Genomic DNA, 18,684 nt, shown 5'->3' on the forward strand with positions numbered 1-18,684 from the left:
ACCTACATGACTGTAATCAGTGGGACAGAGCATATTTAAATATAAAATATTGTGACGATAATAAACCCTGGTCCTCTTTGCTGCTAACAAACACATTCTTCAAAGTTTTGACATGCTCACCACACACTGTATATGCTGTGCGGAAGGATGTATAAAAATGTTCTATGGTTTATTGAAAGGAGGTCACTGGTCAAGCAGATAAAATCAGTTTTATACTGTTTATCTCTACTCTTCCCTCTTCTCTCTCACTCCCATTGTTCTCTGCCTTCTGTTTTTCTCTCCATAGTTCTTGTCAGTCCTACATCTCCATTAATTCAAGTTCCCTTTCATAAGAAATTATGCAGCAAAGAAAAGGGGCAGTCAGGATTAAACATGTTGTCCATTAACCAGGGCTAAACAGACATGCATCTCCTTGAACGGGTGTCATGGTAAACACAAAAACATATGTGAATGTTGTCTTTCCGGTGCTTCAAAATAGGACCTGATGAATGAAGAGGTACAAAGCAATGAGGTTGCACATACCCACCCCCCCCCCCCCCCACACACACACACACACACACACACACACACACACACCACCACCACCACCTCTCTTCCTCATTATAAGTAGCCATGTTATTTGAAAAACAAATACATTTTAATCATGATTCCAGGGTGGCAAATCCCTCACCTAAATGGACAAGATATTAAGGTATTTATGGCCAGGGTTGTAATGGAAGTTCAATGAAAGATCAGTTGTTTCCCAAGACTATTATTCCAGCTATTAGGGATGCATTTCGACGCAATGTACATAGAATAAGTGCTTGTATTAGGGTTTCCTTCACAGACTGAAAATTATGCATTATACAATAAATCATAGGCAAGAAAATTGCAGGCTATTTTATGCCATCATTTATCATGTGCTCTAAAACAATCATCTTGCTAAATTAAGAGTCAAATTGAAAAATACGGAAGAGTGAGTTTCTAATGCATTTTAAAGGCAAGAGAGAAATTATATAATACTAAGAGGTTGTCTACTATTCAGTCCTTAAATAACAACCTCCAACTGCAATGTCCCTTACCATAGTGTAAACACACATCCAGACTATACATTTTCAAATGAAATCTATAACATCTCATATTTCTCGCATTATGTAAATAAACATTACAAACTGGAACAGGGCCAAATAGGCAATTATGTTACACAATCCTGCTCAAAAAGCTTACCAACAAGGGCTTAAAAATGTAGTCATTAGAAGACTATTAGGGTGTAATTGGATGTGATCAATAAATGAAATAACAATGAAAGCTTAAGTCAGTATATGCCTTCTTGGAGCAAGTCTAGCTGTTTCAATCTATGTGCTGTTCCAAGGCAGTAGCTCACTTATCAACGTGGAATCAACGTGGTATCCTGCAGATTTTCTTGTTCTTGTTCTATTCCTCCATACTAACCACAGCATCATTGGTAGTTAGTAAGCTACTTTCAGTTCATTGCAATTAGCCCCACGTGTCCAGAAAAAAGTATTTCCCAGACATTTTGTAAACCGTGTACCATTGTTGACCATGTTGTTTAATGGGCACTCATGGTATAACAATGACTGGTTCTGGTGTACAAACATGGTGTGACAGTGAATTTCTGTGAGTTTAACACAGCTTTGCCATCTGCCAAATATGGCCTGGCAACCGTTAACCACGGTAAATGATGGACAAGTCACGGTCTACATTTTATAACAGTTTTGATTTTCAGCAATATGGAAAGAGGTTAAACTAACAATATATTTAACAAGGGATATGTTGCTCACCACTCTTGGTACTGCATCCTCTTATTCCTTAAACAGCACAGACATAGCCCTTTTTCTGTTATGTCAACCTGCACAATAAGACTTCACAACAAATACAGTAAAAGGCACTGCAAGAAGGTGGCTTAGACTCTCCAGTCTATTCTAGTTTTCTGTCAAGCTTTGCCCTGCTCACTGAAAGTCAGACACTATGTGCTGTTGTGTAGGTTGTATATGTCTCAACAATCTCAAGGGAGGTTATCTTACAGAGAGAGAGGCTCACTAACTAATTGGGCTCTTGCTGAGGAGTTAGGATATGTGAGGGTAGAAGCCTCAGGATGTATTCACAAGCCCATTTATCTAGCTAGGGCTTGAACTACACTGGGTGCTGTGGCATTGCTTCTTATGCCAATGCTTCCGTTGTACTCTACTGCAATTACACTTCTCATTGTGTAGTGGCCTTGGGATTTGACACAAGGTCCAAGTTCTGCATGTCTGCATATTCAGTAAACCATGGCTCATGGTCACTCGTGTTATGATGGTCTTACAATATACAAATCATTTAACATGGTTTCTTCTTAGTGATGTTCCTTAGGTTAGAGTACAGTGCGTCTGAAAATGTGAAAGCTTACCCTTCTTATGTTTTAACTGTATTCACTACCTACTGTACATAATGCACAATCATCTTAAAAATAGCTGCTGACTGCATTATTTAAGTAGTGTGAGCAGGGTATGTGTATGAAATAACATTTATGTGGCATGGGTGGTAAAGTAGGCCTGTTAGTGCTAGTAAAGTGATTGTTGTCTATATTAATCTAAATTGAAAATCTGTGCTGGGGATTTTACATAGTGTCAGACGAAAGTAAAGCAGTTAAATCAAAGCTTTTCTCTGAAATCATTTTACCAATATACTCACTAAATCAAATATTAGCAGACCAGCATTAATTATGGTATGAAAGAATAAGTAGTATAACATGTTCCATGTGACCCTTTATCCAGCATGATTGCATAAGTAGCCTATTATGATCACCCTTCATTGTAAAAATACATTCAATAATGGCTTGTTTTTTGTTTAAGTGTTGTGAATAAACACTGTAGACTTTGATTACTGTTCCACAAGGTTTTCTGTGGGCTACATCTCATAATGGAGCTGTTCTGATGAAGCAGGGTCCTTTGGTTAATATCCAGTCAGTTTATGCAGAAGTAAAAGAATGCACTCTGTATTGTATTTGTAATACAACAGCACCCTCTCTTGCCATTTGCTGTCAGAAACAACAAAATGGGCCTTTGCTTGGGAAATTGCAGTGCTTTTGGAGTAGTTGTCCCAATCAATTAAAGCCAATGCCCTACTCTTGCTCATCTTCTGGTTCTTACTTATTTGTCAGCACTTTTCACAAAGACCAGAGCTCATCTGTTTCAGTCAGGTTAATCACCTGCCTGTTACCCTTTTTTAGTGATCCGAAGCCTGAAGGTATTCCTAAGGGAGAATATTTACTGCGAGCGAAAAAGAACAAACTTCAGTGTAGCCCAATTTGATGTTTTGCCAATTTCAATACTTTAAAACTTTGCAAACACGGCTCATGTTAAGCTCTGAGTTATTGAAAAAAAAAGGCTCCCAGTGGCCTATAAAGACCATTTATCATTTTAATTTGCTGACCAACATTTCCCCTCAAAATAAGCTTCACAAGTTAAACTAGCCTTTTTTCCATTACTATTCACTATTAAATTCTGGTGACTTACTCTCAGTTGCAGCCATTTGGATATTATTTCTAATTGCATTACTTTAGTTTTTGATTTCGTTGTTTTTTTTTTTTTTTTACTTTTTTGTTACCGTTTAATTCAAGACAATTAAAGATAAATACTCCTACTTTTAAATTCCAATTTGGTAGAGACGGCTGTATTAATTTAAACCCGAATGAATGCATTTTCATTATGATCCCTGTGTCGGAAAACTAATTCGTCTTATGGAATAAATGCAGTATTTTCCAATGTTACATAGTTTTGCAAAACATAATAAAACATTCTTCAGTCTGTGCTCAAAATTACATGTAGCAGTTTAGGGATTATCAATCACTCAAAAATGTACGTCAAAATGTAAAACACTAAACATGCCTGTTATTCTATAAAGGTTTTCCCACATGTGGATATGCCCTAAGCAATATCCCAAACACAAAGAGTTAAGCATTGAAGCATTCCAGGAAGCAACAGGAGCAGGAAACAGACTGGAGACTTTGAACCAAACCTACAGGCAGGAGTAAGAGGTGTTTCCTGGGAGGAAAGCTACTAGGAGGGGTCTCCCTGCTCCTGCTGGCTCCTTTAAATACCCCTTCACTGACCTGCGGAATAACATCAGATCCTCAGACCAATTCTGACTCGCAATCCCACGTCAGCAGGAAGAGCCAGATTGGTGTAAATGCCTTCAGGGAGCCCCCTCCCGGGACACTAACAATATATACTGTATGTAAAACAGTAAGAGATTAATTACAACTGAGATTTAACAAGCTTGATAGTCACACAAATGTAATTGGCTGGGGAGTGGGAATGGCAAGATATGCCACAGTATACAGCAATTGACACGAATGCCAAATTTAGCAAAGGCACTATCGTATGATCTGAAAATCTGCAAAATTAATGAACGCGTGTACAGCAAGGGGACCTCAATTTATTTTCTCATTTGGAGTGGGCGTTTCTAACTGCACAATGCACACACAGGCCACATGGGTATATACTGTATGTAGAGCATGTTCAAGTAATCCGAATCCTTTGACTTTCTGATTAGGGAAGAGACTTTTTTTACAATAAAGGAATAAGTCAAGGATCAGAAGAGGAAGTTATATTATCACATATGAGCCCCAGAGAGATAAAGACTTGCTTGGCTGGTATCTGTGCTGTGGAATGACATCCGCTACCTTTTATTTCATATTTCCAGTCTCAGATAAAATTACAGTTCCATCCCCTTCTTAAGAGATATGCTCACAAGGCATAGCCACTGCTAACTAGAATCATGCACATCCTTTTTCATTCCAGCCTCTCTCTCTCTCTCTCTCTCTCTCTCTCTCTCTCTCTCTCTCTCTCTCTCTCTCTCTCTCTCCTCAAAGATTCATGTCTGCTTGCTATGCATGCTATGATCATATATTTTACTCCCAACACGTCCCATTGAATATTGAACCTATTACATCTGCTGTTGCTTCAATTACTTCCCAGTTATAATGCAACTCTGCCGATGTGTACAACACTGAAAACCATCAGGAAAGTTAAATTGTTTTTGTGGGTTTTTTTGCCCTTTATATTGGCAATCATTTTCTTTAACATGAACATGCTGCCAGATGTATCTAGACTGTTCTGTCAGTTTGTTGGCTGATGATGAAAAGTGCCTATCAATCAGGAGATTAGTGTTTTGCACTGAAAACACACTTACTTACACCTCTTCAAAAGTAGAAGCTTGTTGTCTAAACACTGTTTCTCACTTAGCTGTCATTGCCCGTCTTTATTCGACTTTATCTATAATTCTCGGGGGATTTTTCCCAGCTATATTTAACTTACATTTGCTAACAGTAAAGGCGCCTTGGATAAATACAAATAATAATAATACGTAATAATAATAAAGACTCTGTAGTGTTTGGAGCTTAGGAATCTGTTATCAGTTTCTATTTCCTGTTCTACCAGAGTCACACTGTTCTTTATAACCATGGCAACAAGCTTGATTGCCTCCCTATGGCATATTCCAACGTAACATTATACTGGTGTGCATTGGAAACAACTGTTATTAATTTAGATCTTTACAACAATGCATTGTACACAATAATGCAATATCCTGATCCCATCATATTGCATTATTTGATTCCAACATATCCAACTCTTTTTAGTAATTTCTCTGTGTCCTATCTTTTGTTGATTGAGTTCTGTTTATCAAGTCTGTTTCCTGGAGTCAGTTGTCTTGTTCATCAGTGCAATGTTTTTTTCTTAGATTAGCGTTCTGATGAGACAGAAACATATTCCAGCTTGATTTTCATTTTAATTATGAAGCTCTGCGAGTACTCAATGGTGGCTTTAGCATTTTGGTACCGTCACAGCACAAGCTATAGTGAACATGAAGAACATGATGCAATACAAATATTTCCCATAGGGGAAGCTTTGGAAGCCCAAATGTGTACATCACAATTAAATATGAACAGCTCACTCACTCAGCACTGTATCACCATATAGGGACTATTTGTCTATTGTGTCATTGTGTTCCCAATGGCTTGTTCTGTGCCAGTTCCAAAATACAGCACACCATGTTGGATATATCATTTTATGCCAGCCTTATATTTTGTTTTACAGTAAATGTATGTATTTTTGTAGCACACTTTTACTGTCATAGGGGATTAAACGGTAAAATTGTAAACAAGGTATACCTGTGTCATGTAGTTCACTATTTACACCCTAGATATTGAACCGAGAACAGCGCAACTCATACAGTCTTGCTAAGTCTTTCATGAGGAGAGTTTAATAAATAACTGTATTCATTTTAGTCATGCATTTATGATCCCTTTGTCTCTCACTGCTGTGGTGAGTTTTTATGAACAATAAGCCCTCTCAATCAAAATGTCAATTTTAGTCAACATTTGAGATATTAAACTTAAAAAGACCATCAAAACAGTTAAAGAAAATGGATGAACATACAATAATACTACATTTTGGGACAGCCAAGATCAGCATGACTCACTGAGACAAAGCCTTGGCGTGCACCTCCAATCAAACAAACAGCGATCTGTATCACAGGAACAGGAACAGAGCTAAAGGACCCCCTCAATATAGTACTAATGAATACAGTATTACTTAAGCAAGAGAGAGACTCATTTGGTACATGGGGACTTCGGCTTTGCTACAGTGTCTGCTGTTGAAAACCTCGGCAATGACCTCAAAATGTTGTTGCAGGGAACTAATTGCTGCTATATCTGAATGAGTAATTATCTGTGCTACCCATGCCTGCTGGCCATCTTATTCCCCTGGAGATTTTTCCATGAACTATATAAAAGCGTAGCCTACAGTGGGTAAAATAAGATGACTATGGGCTTTGTGTATAAATCAAATAACAGCCCACAGATTTCTTTGTACATTACATATTGCTAAGAAATAAATAATTACTTCCAGATTTACAAAAGCAGCCCCTGGCTACAGTGAGGATGGAACATGGCAGCTGGGAAATATGTATTTAGTACCCTAATAAGAGAGCTGATCCAGTAATCTGAAAGATTGTGGTACCAGTGGTAGACTTCTAATTGAAATGTATAAGATACCTCATTATTGCCTGTCAAGCCACTGTGATAAATCAGACACATGACATGACCCCTGACTGTGTAAAGAGATTCAATCTGCAATATCCAAAATGGGGTCAATCGATACAATACTCCCAACCAAAGTGACTCACAGAGGTACATTATGCAAACATGTGTGCATGCTATCAATCTCAGGTCGATGCTTGCCACTTAAAAATACACTGGTAGGGATCCTGGGCTATCAGGGCAAAAAGTCATTAGCACTAGTTAATGTCCATTATGCACAACGGTCCTACATAATAAATTCTATCTTGCAATGTCAAGAGGTATTACAGAGGGTTGCAGTGGTATGTGTGCATGTGTGTGCGTGTTGACATCAAGTTCCAGAATCACAAATTATTTAGTAATATGATTATGTTAACTGCTTTCATTAATCTCATTTTTAATATGAAGCATTCAATTATTCAGTAACCCTGCTTAATCAATTGGCTTCTGTGAGCACTGTACAAGTGTAACAAAGATTTCATATGAATTTAATTATGAAAGAAAAATGTATTTTGAAAAGTGTGACTTATGTGAATGGGCACGTTTTCAAATTCCCTTAGGCAGAGTGAATGTAAATCGCCTGGTTAAATTGGATTTCTGCATGACACAGAGCTCTGGGTGTGGAAAAAGCTAAATATAAAAATAAAATGTGAAGCTTATTGCAGTCTTGTGAAGAGACTTAATCTGGGGGGTTGGGACATAACGGGAGAATGAAATATCTTAAAAATGAAGTATTATCAATAGCAATTTGTGCCCCCCCCCCCAAAACTGCTATCGATCAAGGGATTCAAGCTGACCAATTGGACCATGGAGGGCACAAATTAATTTGAATTGAAGGGCAGGGTCTGAATCCAACATAGTTTTACTGAGAATAATAGTGAAAGAGTTAGCAGTAAATCTGTTGTCCTCCTGTAAAATCTTCCATTGCACAATAGGATAGAAATCACAGAGGCTGTTGTACAGGTCGTAGAGGTCCCAACAAATAGCTACATGGCAACTGGATCTTTACTTTTTTTGAAGACACTTACAGTGTGATTTTCAAACTGAGCAAAATAATAATTTTTTGACTGACTCATGTTCTATATCTTTCTTATCAAATGTCTACCCCCAAAGAACCTTGCTGTTTATATTTGCCTCCCACTGAAGTTCATGTGTTTTTTTTTTTTTGTTTTTTTTATTCACAATTAAATAGGTAACAACCAGAGGAGTAATGGCCCACTAGAGACAATTATATTGAATTTCAATGAAAATAATTACAGAGATAGAGGCAGCCAAGCAAATGGTTTCAGTGCAACATTATTTTTCTCTATATCAATATTTTAGTGTGCTTGACCTTTAAAAATCAAACATGCCAGCTGCAGAAATAGCTCAATTATTAAACAAATGTAATAAAATATCCATCCCATCCTGGATGCTGTATCTCTAAAGGACAGGACCATCTTTCAATTTAGCAGATTCAGAATTGAGATTATGATTTAGTGCTCTGAAAAACAATGAACAATCATACTAGTTTTCTGTCCTTTTTTTCCATCAGCCCCTAGTGATCTTCAATGATTGTTGTAATTAAAGGAGTCTAATTTTAAAAAAATGTACTTTCAAAAGCTTCTTAAAAACAGACTCTGGGAATATAATAAATGTTTCATGTATCTATAAAAATGAAATTAACTTCAAAAGAATCTGTTATTTAGTACCTAAATACATTGATATTAAACAACACAGTAGAAACCCTATTTTGTTTCTTCAAAGCAGTGGTTAATTTGGGATTGATGCAAAATATCTGTTTTTCATTCATGGCTCATCATATAAATGGTTAATATACTTGGGACAGAACAAATAGGATATAGTATGGTTGTGGTGAGTGAAAAGGATAGAACTTCCCCCTGATTTCTCTTGGTTTAAAATCTTGTGTAGGATTACCCAGAGAACTTAAGTCTCCTAGCTTGCCAGAAGGGTACTGTAGATAACTGCTTGTAGCCAACACTCCTCACTTGGGACAGAGTCTCTCCATTTCTATAGCAGTGCTTCTATCATTACACAGGACTACCACAGGAATAGTCATTGGTTAAATGGATAACAAACCCTTTGGCCATTGAATACATCATACAGATCCAATGAAATGGCCGACAGATCTTAAGCCTTTTAAATATTTCCACATCAAGTCTGTAGTTTCAGTAAACAGCCCACAACTATCTGTGGATTGTTAGTTTGGTTTCCCCATACATTTCTATTTGATATGCTTTGGGTGTCCAAACAAAATTGATGGAATTCATCATAGATGGATAGTTTTACTGGGCTCTGGTGCCTTCTGTAAGAAAGTGGGATCATTGTATTCATTTGTTTATGACCTTGTCAGGTACTGCTATGTGTAACGTTCTGCACAGGTTACATTAGAACAGCCTGAAACTGATTACATACAGTCTACGGAAGTTGCATCAGTATAGCTAATACAATAAAGATTGCTTTGCTTTGCTGATATTGTTACATGGATGTCTGAGTATTAAATCACTTCACATGTCAAGGTTCCTAGGTCTTCCATGAAGGCAAGGGAATAAATTACCATGAAATGAGGAAACAAAGTTATAAATTAATAAAATATGGCAAGACTAAACAATTTTATTAGAGATCTGTGTCTCCAGTAACCAATACTTTATTTTGAATGCTCTGTCACAGTAATTGTAACAGCTAGCAGTTAGAGAGGTCCAGTAGACTCAATGTGTGTGTGTGTATGTATATATATATATATATATATATATATATATATATATATATATATATATATATATATATATATATATATATGGAGATAATAATACACATTAAATTCAAAATTAATTCACTAATTAAAACAAATAAAAAAACTATAGAAAATGTTAACAGGGATGAAAACATCTCTCTAATGCCAAATCAGTCTGTCTTATATTGTGCAGTTACACAGTGCTTCCTCCAGTTTCACCTGACGAAAATGCAGCCAAAACAAAGCGAACGAGACAAGCTAGGGTAATGTAACAGTTAATCATTAAACAGTTCTAGCTACTGTGATGTATTATTATTATTATTATTATTATTATTATTATTATTATTATTATTATTATTATCAGATCTTTTGTTGCTTTTGTGCATTTTCATTTGCAAGTCAAGCGTGCCATTAGGGTCTTATCGAGCACTATATTCTGCAATTTTGAATACTTGGGATACTGTTTTAATTCTGGAAACTGTGTTTGATTTTTGATTTTCATAATCACATCATTCTGAACTACAATACTACTTCTGTTGAAAATATAGTACTGTACCAACAAAACCAATACAGTACATCTAAATGGAAGTTTACTTATTTTAAAACACAGTCCTTTCAGATATGTATTTTTGATATTGTATCTTTTTTGTGTTCCCTGAAAAATGGCCAAGGGTTGGAACGGCCAAAATGAAATAATCAGATATGCGTCACACGCGTTTAACCGTCACTGAAGTCAAAATTTTATAGGGTCGGATATGTGAGTGCTGACTGTAAAAGGAATTTGCATTTTACTGAGTTCATATCACTTTTTCTCCAGTAGGTGTCAGTATTCTGCCCTTGTAATCATAAGTTGTCGTGCGTGGATGACACGAAGATTAAATTGATTGCATAACTAATTGGAGGCAGAACATTCGGTTTGAGAAAGGGAAGAGAAGTAGCCATTGCTTGATTTTCTGAACTTGCCGTCTCCTGACAATAGTTTAAAGTGCTTAAACAAGAGAGATATTCTTTGACTAAATAGGCACAGCAGTATATCAAAAGAAGTAAGCTAAGAAACAACTTTTTCATTGTGTAGGGAGAACATGGAAATATGGAAAATACTGCCGATGTCCACAAGGTAAAACAAGAAGTGCCTTTTCACAATCTCCACTTTCCACACTAGCATAATGATGAGATTAGAGGCTTCTCAGGAAACATGCTTCTCAACTGCCTCTCTTGTCATTCTTTTCACATCACAACCCATTTATTCTCCACATTGTCACTCCAGGACCTGTCATTAGTTACCAGTCCGTGAGATGCTTGCATCCAAATGGCTTTTCTATTGCTGTGTTTATGACAGAAAAAAGAAGACTCCTGGTGACTGCAAACTGCTTTTATCTATAATCTGTTCTTTCCCCTTTCATCGAAGGCCTTTATTTATTGTAGAGAAGTGTGTGTATATATATATATATATATCTTTGTGATCTGTATTGGGTCTTTTGGACTGAACAGTTTTACATTATAATGGTACTAGTTGAGCAATTTATTTTCGTGTAAAAGTGCATATTAAGTTTGTGTTGAGAGGGCTCCCGAGTGGCGCATCCAGTAAAGGCGCTCTTCGCAGGATGTGCCCTATAGCCTGGAGATCGCTGGTTCGAATCCAGGCTATGTCACAGCTGACCGTGACCGAGAGTTCCTAGGGGGCGGCGCACAATTGGCTGAGCGCTGCCCGGGTAGGGAGGGCTTAGGTCGGCAGGGGAATCCACGGCTCACCGCGCATTAGCGACCCCTGTGGCCGATAGGGCGCCTGTGGCTCTGCAGCGGAGCCGCCAGATCTGTGTTGTCCTCCGGCACTATAGGTCTGGTAGCATTGCTGTGGATCTGCAGTGCGAAAAATGACGGCTTGGAAGGAGCACGTTTCGGAGGACGCGTGTTTCAGCCTCCGTTTCCTGAGTCGGCGGGGGGGGTTGCGAGCGGTGAGCCGGGGATACAGATAATAATTGGGCATGCTAAATTGGGGTGAAAACCGGGGTAAAAATAATTGGCGACGACTAAATTAAAAAAAAAAAAAAAGTTTGTGTTGAAATCTCCAAATTACCATTCTTTAACACTAACTATTTATATACAGTAAATCAACTACAAAAACAAACACTCTTCCCTCGTTCACAGACAAAACATGTGTCCAAAGCACTATGATTCCATGTGATTTTCACACATAATCTTGATATCCTGGGCTCATTTGGAAAGCTGGAAACTGACAAGTGCCCCTTGTACAGACAATACCAACTGCTTCATAGACACACAGTTGCACGTTGTAAAATGTCTTACATGGTGACAGACCTTCAGCCAAAATGTCAGTTACTTTTTTCTTTCTAAGATGAGGAAATTATATAAGACCAATAATGGCAGATTATGAATGCACAGGTCTTACTTGACAAACTATTTCAGGACGCAGACCATGAGCAAACTGAAGAAGACACAGCTGTGCAATCCTGCTTTGTCATCATCAACCACTTCAAAGTAATGTTTCTAATTTGAAATAATCCAATTTGGTTTCCATCCAGCTTCTTAACAAACTGAGAGCATGACACAGTAGTTGGAGAGTTGGGAAGGTTCTTTCATGCTATATGCACACACACACAGACACAGACTTACAGAACCATTTCAAGAGTGCTTCGTCTAAGTGTATGAATATTTCCCTTATAAGCTTGGTAACTTTTGTTGAGAAAATATTAATATTGAATCTCTGAAATTAAAGACAAATACAGAGCAAAGGAGATTAATTTGAAGTTGTTTAAGTGAGTACATTTGCTCAATATTTACTCAACATATCAAATTTTTAAAACAAAAGCAAAAGACAGCATTTGTAATTTCCTCTTCAAAAGAACAAAGACTCATATCTCAAACACTATTTAGAGAATAATACATCCAACAAATTATTACACAGTACATTAAGTCAGTGTTATGCCTCATAGCTTCTACGCACTTTTCTTAAATGTTTTGTCTATTACACTTTATTATAGCCCATTTTTTTAATAATCTGCACAATTCCTTCTGCACGAGATGACCTATAATTTGGTAGGTATAAAAAAGAAGCACCTTTCAAGAACCACAGGGTTTAAATATCAGAGGCTTTATGGGCTTAGCCATCATTTATATTCAACCTGGAAAAGATAATTTAATTGATTTCCATGCTCACAGAGTTTCATTCACAATACAAGAAAAAAAAGAGATCCTTCTGTGCGATGAGTAATATTTCATCCTGATTTTAAATTCCCTCCAATAGACTGTGACATTTTTTTATAAATATGGTAAGCCCTGCAATAAGATATACACAAATCAAGTACGCAAGAACTATATTAAAGTATATGTGGTGGTTGAATCCCTTGCTTTATTGTAAAGAATCCATCATTTTTGCCTATGGGACTTTTAAAGCTTTTTGAGCCCTTAGTATGTGCTGTATGCATTCTGTTTGTTGTATAAAAGGTCACTGGTATTGAGACAGGACAGCGTCACTGGCAAGCTGTTTCTGCCAGGAAGTGAGACTCAGACACAGGAGCTGCAGGTTAAGTGCTAATGCGCACATTTATTTACAACACAAACATAAATGACACGAACAAACACAGAACACATTTAACAAAACAAACAGCACAAAGGCCAAAACAAAAGGTTATACAAAAAACTCACAAATGTAAACAAGACGGTACTGCACGGAAAATGAAAACACATACCACACGGAACATAAAAACACATACCACACGGAACACGAAAACACATACCACACGGAACACGAAAACACATACCACACGGAACACGAAATAACACATACCACACGGAACACGAAAACACATACCACTCGGAACACGAAAACACATACCACACAGCCCTCCACACCAACATTAACTCTACTAATTCTAACTAACACCGGTGATCACCCTATTTATGCACCTCTGGCTAGAGCCTTAATTAATAATTTACTCATTTATTCAATTCACGGCTCCAGCCACAATCCCACGTGTCTTGACAGGGAGAAATTTAACACCCTCCCTGCCAACCCAATATTCCTCACACCAACACACACACACGTGCACCGGCAAGGCTTTCACCCTGCTACACTGTCACTGGTTTATACACAACTTTACAGAAAGGTCCTATAGTCCTTCTATCTTTGTAAATCCAAAGGCTGTAATAATGCAACAGTATCTGATGTAACCATTGATGTATTAAGCGACTGTGTGGTCCAGCGGTTAAAGAAAAAGGCTTGTAACCAGGTCACTCACTGACTCACTGTGTGACCATGAGCAAGTCACTTAATCTCTTTGTGCTCTGTCTTTCAGGTGAGATGTTGTTGTAAGTGACTCTGCAGCTGATGCATAGTTCACAATCCCTAGTCTCTGTAAATTGCCTTGGATAAAGGCGTCTGCTAAATAAACACATAATAATTAAACAGTAGGCTGGGAACTAGGTGGAGCAGTTGTCTAATATTTTAGGCAAATATGCAGGAAAAATGTAGTCTGTTTCAACTGCTGGAACACAATTTTTAAAATAGAAATGACACAAAAAGTGGGAATTTCAATAGCAGTACATAACTCACAAGTTTTGCTGTGGTACAGATTAAATCACCAGTTATACCAGTATATTAATGAGAAGCATATCTGCATCATTTTTTTAATGTTGCACACCAAAGCAATTTAGTTGACCAAAAAGTTGCTAGCAACCACACTGTACACACATTTGCAAGCTAATAATGTGTAAAGACAGCTGAAATACAGTAGCACACAAAAAGGAAACGGGGAGGCTGACTAGAACCCTGCAACCAGTAGCACAGTTACTTGCAAATAACCATTGTTAGTAACACATTGTGCTTCCATATAACATAGGTGTGGACCCATGGATGGTAGGGCTTGATTCAGCCTGCTATGGAATCATTGTTTTTTGATTAAAAAGAACCTTGCATAATGACTCCAAGACAAGCAGAGGTTGCTAAAGTAAGACTAAAGGAGGTGTTTGTTTTATTTTATACAAACTGTTTCATGTTGTCGTATTTTGTAAAGATTAATATACAGTGCCTTTATAACGCTGTACTCGGGAGCCATAGTTAAGAGACCATGCCATTTGTGTTCCGCCTTATAACGAGACTACTAGTGTTAGTGTAATGGCTTTATGGGGCAAAGGGGAGCCATGACCGTACCGCCTTATAACCTCCTTATAAAGGGCCGCCTTATAAAGGGGGAGCACTGTATATAGGGCCCTATTCAAAATGTTTTAGGGTGTTTATAATTTAATTAATCAAAATAGGCTTTGAAACAGTCCTTAACAAAACATTCCATTAAAAATTTCTTCAAGTTTTGTAAATAGATGCAAAACCTGCAAAACCAATGCAAATGTAGCATAAAAGTGTGTTGATTCTAGTGAACCTCCATCTTCATTGATTGGAGATGAGGTAAGTTTCTTTCCTTCTCCAGAACCTAATGTTATGTGATCTTTCCTGTCTAGCACTGCAGTCATGTATGTAATGTAATTTAATTTGTCATCGTTCTGCCAAGACTAGGGTGCCGTACTTTAAGGGAGAAAGCTGTGGGGTCCACTGACTGAAATCGAGTGCCAAGTTATTAGCCCTGAAATTGTAGCTTCCTGGCCCTAGGGTAAGACAAAGTGTGTATACTGCTCTTCCAAGATTTGGCATCTATGTAGTATACAAAAGGTTTTAGCAAAAGACTGTAAGCTTCTAAACAGTAAATACGGTAGTGCGTCTTGCGTTCAGTAACAAAGGCGCAGGCGTTTCGCAGTAAAACGTGGGAACAGTTCTTTTTGTAACAGTTAACCAATCTTTTACAGATGCTGAGGAATAATTTCTTATTTTGCCGTTCAAAAGTTAAATGTTCACAGTGTTTCGTAAATTCTCCAATATACTATGAGTGGACCCCAAAATGTGAGGGTTAATTACATGAATATTGATGCAATGGCTTTAGGAATCTCCAATGTTGAACCTCAGAAAGACGTTCTATTTGCAATCCAATCTGAAAAGAATCGGACTGCAGCATATTCTGCTAGTGCTGGTTACGGCTAGGACATTGATAAATGAAGCGTATTAAATATTAATCAAACTTGACAGGTTGTTATGTACATTTTATTAAAAATCTATTAAAAACTGCAAACCAGCTGTCATCATGCTTAAATATTAAGGCCTCGTGCGATACAGGATGCAGTCTTTCAATTAACCAAAGAAGAGCAAAAAAAATGTCTTCTGATTTGTTTTGTCATTAATATACATTTGAAAACAAGATTGCATCTGGAGAGTAATTTAAAGGCTCAAGCAATATTATTTGAGGCTGATTAAAATATTTGTGTAAACCATGAGCGCTCTGGTTTACTTGTGAATACTGGTTCTATGGTTTGGGATAAATGATAGTCCACTTTGCTGGAAGTCATTTCATTTCTGCTTTTTATTTTGCTTGTTTTTTAATATATATGACTCAACCTGCACATCACATGATTGTGCCTTTACCACTTGGTGAACCTCATTTCTGTTTAAAACATCAAAAGGGAAGCACGTCCAACATGCTGTGTAGTGGGGTTGGTAGATTGAAGGGTTTTTTTTTTTTTTTTTTTGCCTTTACAGGACTATAAAAAGACATTTTATACATTCAACAAAAAAAAAAAATTAAAGTTTTCTTCTGTGGAAATAAATGCCAGACAAAATGTTTTCAGCACATCATGTAAAAAAGAATACAGCATCATAATCTAACAGCCCACTGAAACTACAATTTTGTTCCTATTGACAAGCCAGCAATTACATTGTGCTACCACTGTAGCTTGCTGTGCCTGTAATAGCAGTCTAGAATAGGAGCGTCATTTTGGGGGTTGACAGGGTCAGCCGCCCCCTCCACGCTTGCCAGGGGGGCCCCCAAATGGCAGTTTCTGTGAGAAGTTAAAAGGCTCAAAGGAAAGTGTTCATGCTTCATGGCATCAAAAGTGCAGGGACTAGCCTGACAATGTAACAGCAATGTAACACCATAGCAACAGCCTCTCCCAAGTTATCGCGATAATTTGCATTTGTTGAAATTTCATATTAACGATAGCAGCTGTTGTGTACATTGTGTTACACAAAGAAAAAGAGAAAGGTATATTTTACTAATAATTCTGTTCAAGTGTTTATGATGTGTTTTGTGAACTTGTCAGTAAAAGTGCTTAGCTAATAAGATCTATCACATCACAGCAACTAAGCTGATTTCAAATAGCAAAATAATAGCCAGTGCTATTTCAGCTAATTAAGAAGTTACTGAGTCGAAGAGGGGAACGAAAAGCTAAACTCTGAGTGTCCTATCTGAGTGGTCTGTTTCTAATGGCAACTGAAAAATCATTGGTAAAAAGCTTGATTTTGATGTCCTGGTTGATATCTTTGCAAAAATGAAGCCTAGACGATATCCGCTGCTTCACTCGGTTTATTCATGCAGTGCCAGTTTTTTTTTTTTTAAAGTTTGTTGCAGAGTTTTATTATTATGCAGAGGGAGCCCATAAATGCCTGACGCTTATGGGGTGGGGGATGGGAAACCAGCAGGGACTCATTCTCCTCATCGCACAACAGTCAACCCTACTGGCCAGACACCAAGCACATTCAGAGTGGATAAAAAGCAGGGCTGATCTCTGTTCTCTGGGATCGGTAGCCCGTCCACCTCTGCTCTGGATTGCTCGGTGTAAAAGCAATTCTGACTTTAGGCTTGTGAGATCGGAGGACGCTCGCATGCCCTCAGAACGTCTGTGCTGTGTGGGGACAAACATGTTAGGTGAGCCAGATCCTAAAAATATAAAATCCCACCAATAACCGGCTGTGCCTGTCCTATCCTGGTGAGAGCTGGTAGCTGGCTGGTCATACTGGTTCAAGAAAAAAAAAAAAATAATAATTTAAAGTTACTTTATTGTAAATTTCTAAAGCCAATTAGTTGTCTGTGCTTCTAAATGAAGCAAATTGCTGTAAACCTGCACTCCATATATCCCAGCTGGGTATACACAGTAGGAAATCAGAAAATATTTGTTCCCATTCCAACTCTTGCTGGAACAAAGCAAAGGGCTTACTCCCAGTCGCTAAAATCCCGTGATTCTACAAAAAAGAATAAAAACAATTGCCTGTTTCAAACTTAATATTTGTGAACGAGAATTCGCTAAACCATTTTGACATGTCACCTTAACTCTGACTTAGTGTCCATGGAAACCTGCATAACTGTGCTGCAAGGAAGCTTCTGAGGGCAAGTTAAGCTGTCTGCAGTTTCTCCAAGTAGGCAGGTTGATGATATTTGCCTGCAGGTTTGTTGGGGTTAAAAGTATGGAAAAAAAAAATAGTAAGCAAGAAGACATTTTCAATTTCTAGGAGAAGGCTTTAATTATAGCTTTGTGTTATGAGTTTTTTTTTACATTTCTGAGATTTAATCCATATGCAACTCGTATTTCATTTTTTATATTTTGAAATTCAGTAATAACCACTCAATCATACAAGTACAACACTTTTACGTTCCTTCAGAGTGAGTAAGGAACTTTCACATTCGTATTGCCCTAAAGCCAGCTGACAAGACTCAACACTAGAAATACTAAAAAAAACATAATGAATTCAATGACAGAGACTCGACCCAAGACCGGTGGGGACATGGTCCCTGGGGGGTAATGTTGAGACTCACAGTTCTTTCAAATTTGCTATGTCACGGCAACTCACTGTCAGGCAGGAACATGGAAAGATGCTTGAGGAGAGGTCATTCTGTGGGTGTTACAGGCTTGTGGTGACTCAGAGTAGGGAAGTACAAGTAAAACCTTTTAGCGCCTAACTCAAAATGCTGTGCTTCGAAGACTCAAAATAGATAGGATTTATTTGCTATATGACTAACCATGACATGGACTGGCCAGAGAGGTAATAAGG

This window comes from Acipenser ruthenus, chromosome 18, assembly GCF_902713425.1.
Source record: "Acipenser ruthenus chromosome 18, fAciRut3.2 maternal haplotype, whole genome shotgun sequence".
Classification (NCBI taxonomy): Eukaryota; Metazoa; Chordata; class Actinopteri; order Acipenseriformes; family Acipenseridae; genus Acipenser; species Acipenser ruthenus.